Here is a 7,205-nt window from a genome sequence, read left to right as displayed (position 1 = left end):
CTGTGCATACCATTCAATCTGGGTCAATCAACTAAAATGTTAATTTTATCTTTGGAACTCCCCAAAATTTTTTTTATTTTTTTTTTTTTTTTTTTTTTTTTCTACAGCTTTAGTTCCACTAAGAAACAAAGTCCTTCATATTTGAAACGTCTATTACTGTAAATGCTTGAATAAGTATTTTTTAGGTGGGCTTGCCATTTTTATAATATTCAACCTATCAATGATCGGTGTAAACATGTCGGTTTCAGTCAATTGTAAACACTTTCCAGCCACCTCCCCCTTTATTATTTTTGCAAATAAGCCTGCAAAGCATTGCAACCACAATCGATGGATCATAGGTGCAATACACAGGCTCATGTAGAGTCTTCCTCTAGCTCAGTGGTTCTCAACTCCTATCCTCAGGACCCACTAACGGGCCAGATTTTAAGTGTTAATCTGAGGAACGTTCACACAAGGGCAACTCCGATCTGACTTCAGGTCGCCCCTAGTCGCCTCAGGTCGGACAACATGTAAAAATCAATGTAAGTGAATGAGAGCTGTCTTAATGCACACTACTGAAGTTGCTCTGACTTCAGAAAAGGTTCCTGTACTACTTCAATCCGACTTGTAGGCGACCGGTACCCATTGATTTCAATGGAGGTCGCCTCCAAGTCAGATCTCCGTCTATACGGAGGCGACTCTGACAGAATTATCAGCTCTCAAGAGGGAACTCCACGCCAAATTTATGAAAAAAAATTGGCGTGGGTTCCCCCTCTGAGATCATACCAGGCCCTTAGGTCTGGTATGGATTTGAAGGGGAACCCCCCAACGTTGAAAAAATGGCGCGGGGGTCCCCCCTGAGATCCATACCAGACCCTTATCCGAGCACGCTACCCGGCCGGCCAGGAAAGGGGGTGGGGACGAGCGAGCCCTACCAGGCCACGCGCCCTCAACATGGGGGGGGGGGGGGGTGTCCCTTGGGGAAGGGCATCATCAACATGGGGACAAGGTGCTTTTGGCCTGGTATGGCTCAGGAGGGGGGGGCTGCTCGCTCGTCCCCACCCCCTTTCCTGGCCGGCTGGGTAGTGTGCTTCCGTTAAGGGTCTGGTATGGATCTCGGGGGGGGACCCCACTCCATTTTTTCAGCCTAGGGGGTTCTCCTTAAAATCCGTACCTAAGGGCCTGGTATGCTCTCGGAGGGGGGAACCCAAAAAATTTGGCGTGGAGTTTCCCCTTGAGAGCTCATTCTCTGATTGGCTGGCTGCGGAAAAAGTCACCTGGCCTGGGGCGACTTAAAGTCATGTTGTAAGTCGCCCCAAGTTGTGTTCAGGTCGTGTCCAAGTTGCCTCCAAAAGTCGTGTTGCCCCTGTGTGAATGGACCCTGAGGAGATGCAGACTGGAATACTGCAATCACTGAGCAGCAGATTATATCACCTGTGATTTATTTCAGTTATCTTTCAAACCTGGCCTGTTAGTGGGTCCTCAGGACAGGAGTTGAGAACCACTACTTGTTTGTACTGAGCTGCAGAATTCCAGCTAGGAGCTGAAGCAAGTGTCAATGGACTAAGGGACTGTTCTGATGAGGCCTGCCTGTCAGTTGTTCAGGTGGATCCGATCGACCGGGCCAAATGGACTTCTGTCTGTTTACACCTGCCTAACTCCAATCTGGTCCACTAAGGAAAAAAAAACTGAGGGGGATCCATCCTCCTCATCTAGGCAGATGGAATCTGAGGGCAGGCCACCCATAGAACAGAGCAGGCTTTGTGTGCGCTCTGCAGAAGCTGAGTGGACACGCACCATCTGGTCAACAGGGAATCTGTGGACAGATCCCCCTACTGATCAAAACAGAGACTGCCCTGTGTGAAAGGGGCCTAATGCCACGTACACACGACCGGACTTTTTGACAGCAAAGGTCCGACAGAACAAGTCCGTCGGACAAATCGATCATGTGTGGGCTCCATCGGACCTTTGCTTGCCAAAAATTAGAAATGGAACATGTTTTACATTTTCCCACTGGAACTCTGCCGGACCGAGAAATCCGTTTGTGTGCATGCTAGTCCGAAGAACAAAAAAAAACGGACACTAGGGCAGCTATTGGCTACTGGCTATGAACTTACTTATTCTAGTCCGGTCATACGTCATCACGTTAGAATCTGTCGGACTTTGATGTGATTGTGTGTGGCCAAGTCCATTCATTTGGAAAGACCATCGGACCTAGTCCATCGAAAAGTCCAGTCGTGTGTACGCAGCTTTAGAGTGTGGTAATTGCTGCACTTGTGTTCCAATGGTCATTACAATTTTTTGGTTTTGATGTGGTAGCAGATGGCATGTGTAGTTTTCTTCTTATGGGAATGAATGACATGGCTGTGCAGGTGGAGTGGTGCACAGCTGTGCAAACGTGACCGCTTCCTCTGGGGAGAAGAACTCCTGCATGCTGTCTTGGCACATGTTGCCCTTATGAATGGGTATAACATGCTGTAAAAAAGTAAAGTTTGCTTTTAAGAAACAGCGAAGTGCAACTGAGCCTTCAGGCATTCACCATTTTGCTTCCATCGCACACCAGCCTCTAATGGGCTTCCATGTCCCTGCAAGGTATTTAAAAACTGGAGGTTTATATAAATGTATTCTGGATCTTTTTACTTACAAATGTAACAAGTCTATTGCAATATTCTATTTTTTCCAGTGTTTTTTTTTTTTTTTTTTCCATAAAAAATTTTGGTTAACTAAATTCTTTCCTTCGGGCAAATATTTGAAAAAACATAAGGATGATAGTCTCCATTTGATAACGTCTTTTCATTGATCTCTATCTGTTAAAATTTCTCTTTCCACAGGTTATCTTGATATTATGTGCATTTATCTAATACACTTGGCTGACCAAAGGGTGGTGGGTGTTTTTTTTTTTTTTTTTTTTTTGCTATTTCCTTGTATAATTCAACCACAAAAATAGCACTGTATTGGACAAAATGGAAATTGAAATAGCTTTAGTTAAAAGAACAAACCTTTTTCACTGACGTTCTGTAAAATATGCAAAGACAAAACAAACCTCCGCACAGTGTAACTTTTTGGAAAGTAATGCTTCAAGGAGATATCATCTTTGCCACACTTTTGGGAATTGAAGAAGCCTGCTGGTATTGAGGTAGTTAGGAAAAAAAAAAAAGGGGTGCTTAGCCTTTACAAATTGCCCATACTAGTCTTTATTTATCAGTGGAAGAAAGTTGAAAGGTTGAGATGGCTAGATATCATGGATAAACTCTTTAAACCCCACCCCCCCCCCCCCCAAGCTTCGATCCCAGCTTTCTTCTGCTGCAGCAAGAGGATGTAATTGTTGTATTCATTCATTAAAATGATTGTAAAGTCTTTCTTATTTTTAAAAAAAATGACAAACATATACTTGCCACATCTGTGCGGTTGGTTTTGCACAGAGCAGCCTGGATCCTCCTCTTCTTGTGTCCCTGCTCCTGGCCCCTTCCTCCTGATGAGTGCCCCCACAGCCCAGCAGCTTACTATAGGGGCACCTGAGCTGAGTGGGAGCAACGTGTGTCTATTCAGACGTAGCTGCCGTTTGGCCCTGCCCCTTCCCCTGATTGGCTCCCACGACTGTTAAAGTCAGTTAGCCAATCAGGAGGAGAGTCCCCGGATGGCCGTAGGAATCGCGGACATCGCTGGATAGAGTGGGGGCTCAGGTTAAGTATTAAGGTGTACTCGGGGGGGCCTGCTCACACAAGGTTTTTTTTTTTTTTTTTTTTTAATATTGATGCATAGAATGCATTAAGATAAAAAAAACCTTTTTGTCTTTAGAACCCCTTTTTAAGTCCCCTCCCCCCTTTCTGTTGCAAGAGGAAAGGGAGGGCTCACCAGTGTAAACAGTACTGCACTGTTTACATTGGTGATCACACGGAATTAGAGCCATACCAATTGGCTCTGTGCCTTCAGCCCTGACAGTGGGAGAACTGACTTTGTGCATGTGATGGATTTTTTTTTTTTCCGAGGATTTACCCTAAACCCCTGTTATGTCAGTTGGACTGCAGGGGCACATAGGCTAGAAGGAGACAATTTTTTTAAAATTAATATAGAATGGAAACCTTTGCCAGATTTCTTCTTCCCTTTTTCTTTTCTTCTTTTTTTTTTTTCTTCTTTTTTTTTTTATTGCTGTTGGCCAGATTTCTTTTTCCTCACTTCCTGTTCTGAACAGGTATTATGCAAACATTAAGGGACATTTTACTAATGGAGACATAATAAAATGTTTGATTACCAAGGATAAAAACCTAACCCTTTCCTCATACTATCTTTTCAGTGGAATTTAAAAGACCACTTTAAGGCTACTTTCACACTGGGGCGTTGTGTGCGCTGTCGCTTTACTGTCGTTTTAGCGGCGCTATGCAGCCGCTATCCGGGCAGTTTTAAGCCCCCCTAGCGGCCAACATTGGGTTAAAACCGCCCGCAAAGCGGGTTTGCAGCGCTGCCCCATTGTTTTCTATGGGAAGGGGCACTTTAGGAGTGGTAAATAAACCGTTCCTACAGCGCTCCAAAGATGCGGCTTGCAGGACTTTTTTGACCGCCCTGCAAGCGCACCGCTCGGGGCTTTCACACTGGAGACACAGCAGCAGCTGTTTCAGGGCGCTTTGCAGACGCTATTAGCGCCTCAAAAGCGAAAGTGAAACTCCAATATTGCTGAGAAATGATTCCCTTACAGTGCCTTTAAAAAAAAAAATACGTTTTCACACCCCTTGAAATTTTCCAGATTTTGTCATGTTACAACCATAAACTTTAAATGTTTTTTTATTGGGGGATTTATGTGATAGACTAACACAAAGTGGCACATAATTGTGGAGTGGAAGGAAAATGATTTTGAAAATTCTTTACAACTAAATATCTGAAAAGTGTGGCGTGCATTTGTATTTAGCCCCTTTTACTCTGTTACCCCTAACTAAAATCTAGTGGAACCAATTGCCTTCAGAAGTCCCCCAATTGGTGTCCACCTGTGTGTAATTTAATCTCAGTATAAATACAGCTGTTCTGTGAAGACCTTGGAGGTCTGTTAGAGAACCTTAGTGAACAAACTGCATCATGAAGGCTAAGGAACACATCATACAGGTCTGTGATAAAGTCGTGGAGAAGTTTAAAGCAGGCTCATGTTATAAACACAATTATCTCAAGCTTTGCACATCTCACAGAGCATTATTCAATCCATCATCCAAGATGGAAAGAGTGCACAACTGCAAACCTACTAAGACATGGCTGTCCACCTAAACCCAGGATCCCAAAACTACGGCCATCCAGCTGTTGCGGAACTACACATCCCATGAGACATTGTATAACTCTGACATTCACAGTCATGACTAGTCATGATGGGAATTGTAGTTCCTGAACAACTGGAGGGCCATAGTTTGGAGACCCCTGACCTAAACTGACAGGCCGGGTAAGGAGAGCATTAATCAGAGAAGCAGCCAAGAGGCCCATGGTATCTGGAGGAGCTGCAGAGATCCACAGCTCAGGTGGGATAATTGTCCACAGGTCAACTATTAGTTGTGCATGCTACAAATCTGGCCTTTATGGAAGAATGGCAAGAATAAAGTCATAAGAAGTCCCGTTTGTGAGGAGCCATGTGGGGGGACACAGCAAACGCGGAAGAAGGTATTCTGGTCAGATGAAGCCAAAATGTAACTTTTTGGCCTAAAAGCAAAATGCTTTGTATGGCGGAAAACAAACACTGCACATCACCCTAAACACACCACCCCCACTGTGAAACATGGTGGTGGCAGCAGCATTATGTTGTGTCGATGCTTTTCTTCAGCGGGGACAGGGAAGCCGTTCATGAGTTGATGGGAAGATGGACAGTGGATGGAGTCGAATACAGGGCAATCTTAGAAGAAAACCTGTTAGAGTCTTCAAAAGACTTGAGACTGGGGTAGAGGTTTACCTTCCAGCAAGACACAACCCTAAACATACAGCCAGAGCTACAATGGAATGGTTTAGATCAAAGCATACTAATGTGTTAGAATGGCCCAGTCAAAGTCCAGACCTAAATCCAATTCAGAATCTGTGGCAAGACTTGAAAATTGCTGTTCACAAACACTCTCCATCCAATCTGACAGAGCTTGAGCTATTTTGCAAAGAAGAATGGGCAAAATTTCACTTTCTAGATGTGCAAAGCTGGTAGAGACATCCCCAAAAAGACTTGCAGCTGTAATTGCAGTGAAAGGTGGTTCTACAAAGTATTGTCTCAGGGGGACTGGATACAAATACACGCCACACTTTTCAGATATTTATTTGTAAACAATGTAAAAAAAACACTTATTTTCCTCCCACTTCACAATTAGGTGCCACTTTGTGTTGGTCTATCACATAAAATCCCAATAAAATAAATTTACATTTTGGTTGTAACATGACAAAATGTGGAAAAATTCAAGGGGTACGAATACTTTTTCATGGCACTGCCGGAAGGATGTAATCTCATGTCTTCTGCACATAACCGTTTTACTAAGCAGTTCTGAAAAAGAATCTAATCTCATTAAAGGGTAACTTCATTTTCATGGAAACAAATAGCATATACAACCATGACTCAAATCATATTGTGAGTGAATGTTATAAAAAATGTTCTTTCCTTTTCAATCTGCAGTGCTGTAATTTTCTGTAAAGTGCAAAGCAACATGGCTACCTGAAGGTGTTCTGTACACAGAATGTGTACTAAACGCCCCCCAGAAACATAATTTCCTGCTTGTGTGATTGGCTTGTTAATTTTGCCAGAAGTCTACACTAAGATGACAGATCATATTGGCGCCCTAAAGAATGAGGAAGGACATCTGGTTACAAAGGATGGGGAGAGGACGAAGGTATTGAATTTATTCTTCTCCTCAGGCTTCACAAGGGAATCGGAGGGCTTCAGTAACCAAAACTGCAGTGTATATCCCCAAGACACATCACAAGAAGCACCTCCATGGTTAACAGAGGACAGAATTAAAATTACACTGGGAAACTTAACATTAATAAATCACCGGGACCAGATGGCTTGCACCCCTGGGTACTTAGGGAACTCAGTCAAGTAATTGCCAGACCATTGTTCCTAATTTTTACTGACAGTCTACTGACTGGAATGGCTTCAGCTGATTGGATAAAAGCCAATGTAGCACCAGTATTTAAAAAGAGGGCCCAAAATACATCCCTGGGAATTACAGACCAGTTAGTCTAACTTCAATAGTATGTAAACTCTTGGAGGGAATGATAAG

The sequence above is a fragment of the Lithobates pipiens genome, unplaced genomic scaffold, assembly GCF_037356315.1.
Source record: "Lithobates pipiens isolate NorthernLeopardFrog02 unplaced genomic scaffold, aLitPip1_a1.2 Scaffold_19, whole genome shotgun sequence".
Lineage (NCBI taxonomy): Eukaryota > Metazoa > Chordata > Amphibia > Anura > Ranidae > Lithobates > Lithobates pipiens.
This window is presented reverse-complemented; position numbering follows the sequence as displayed.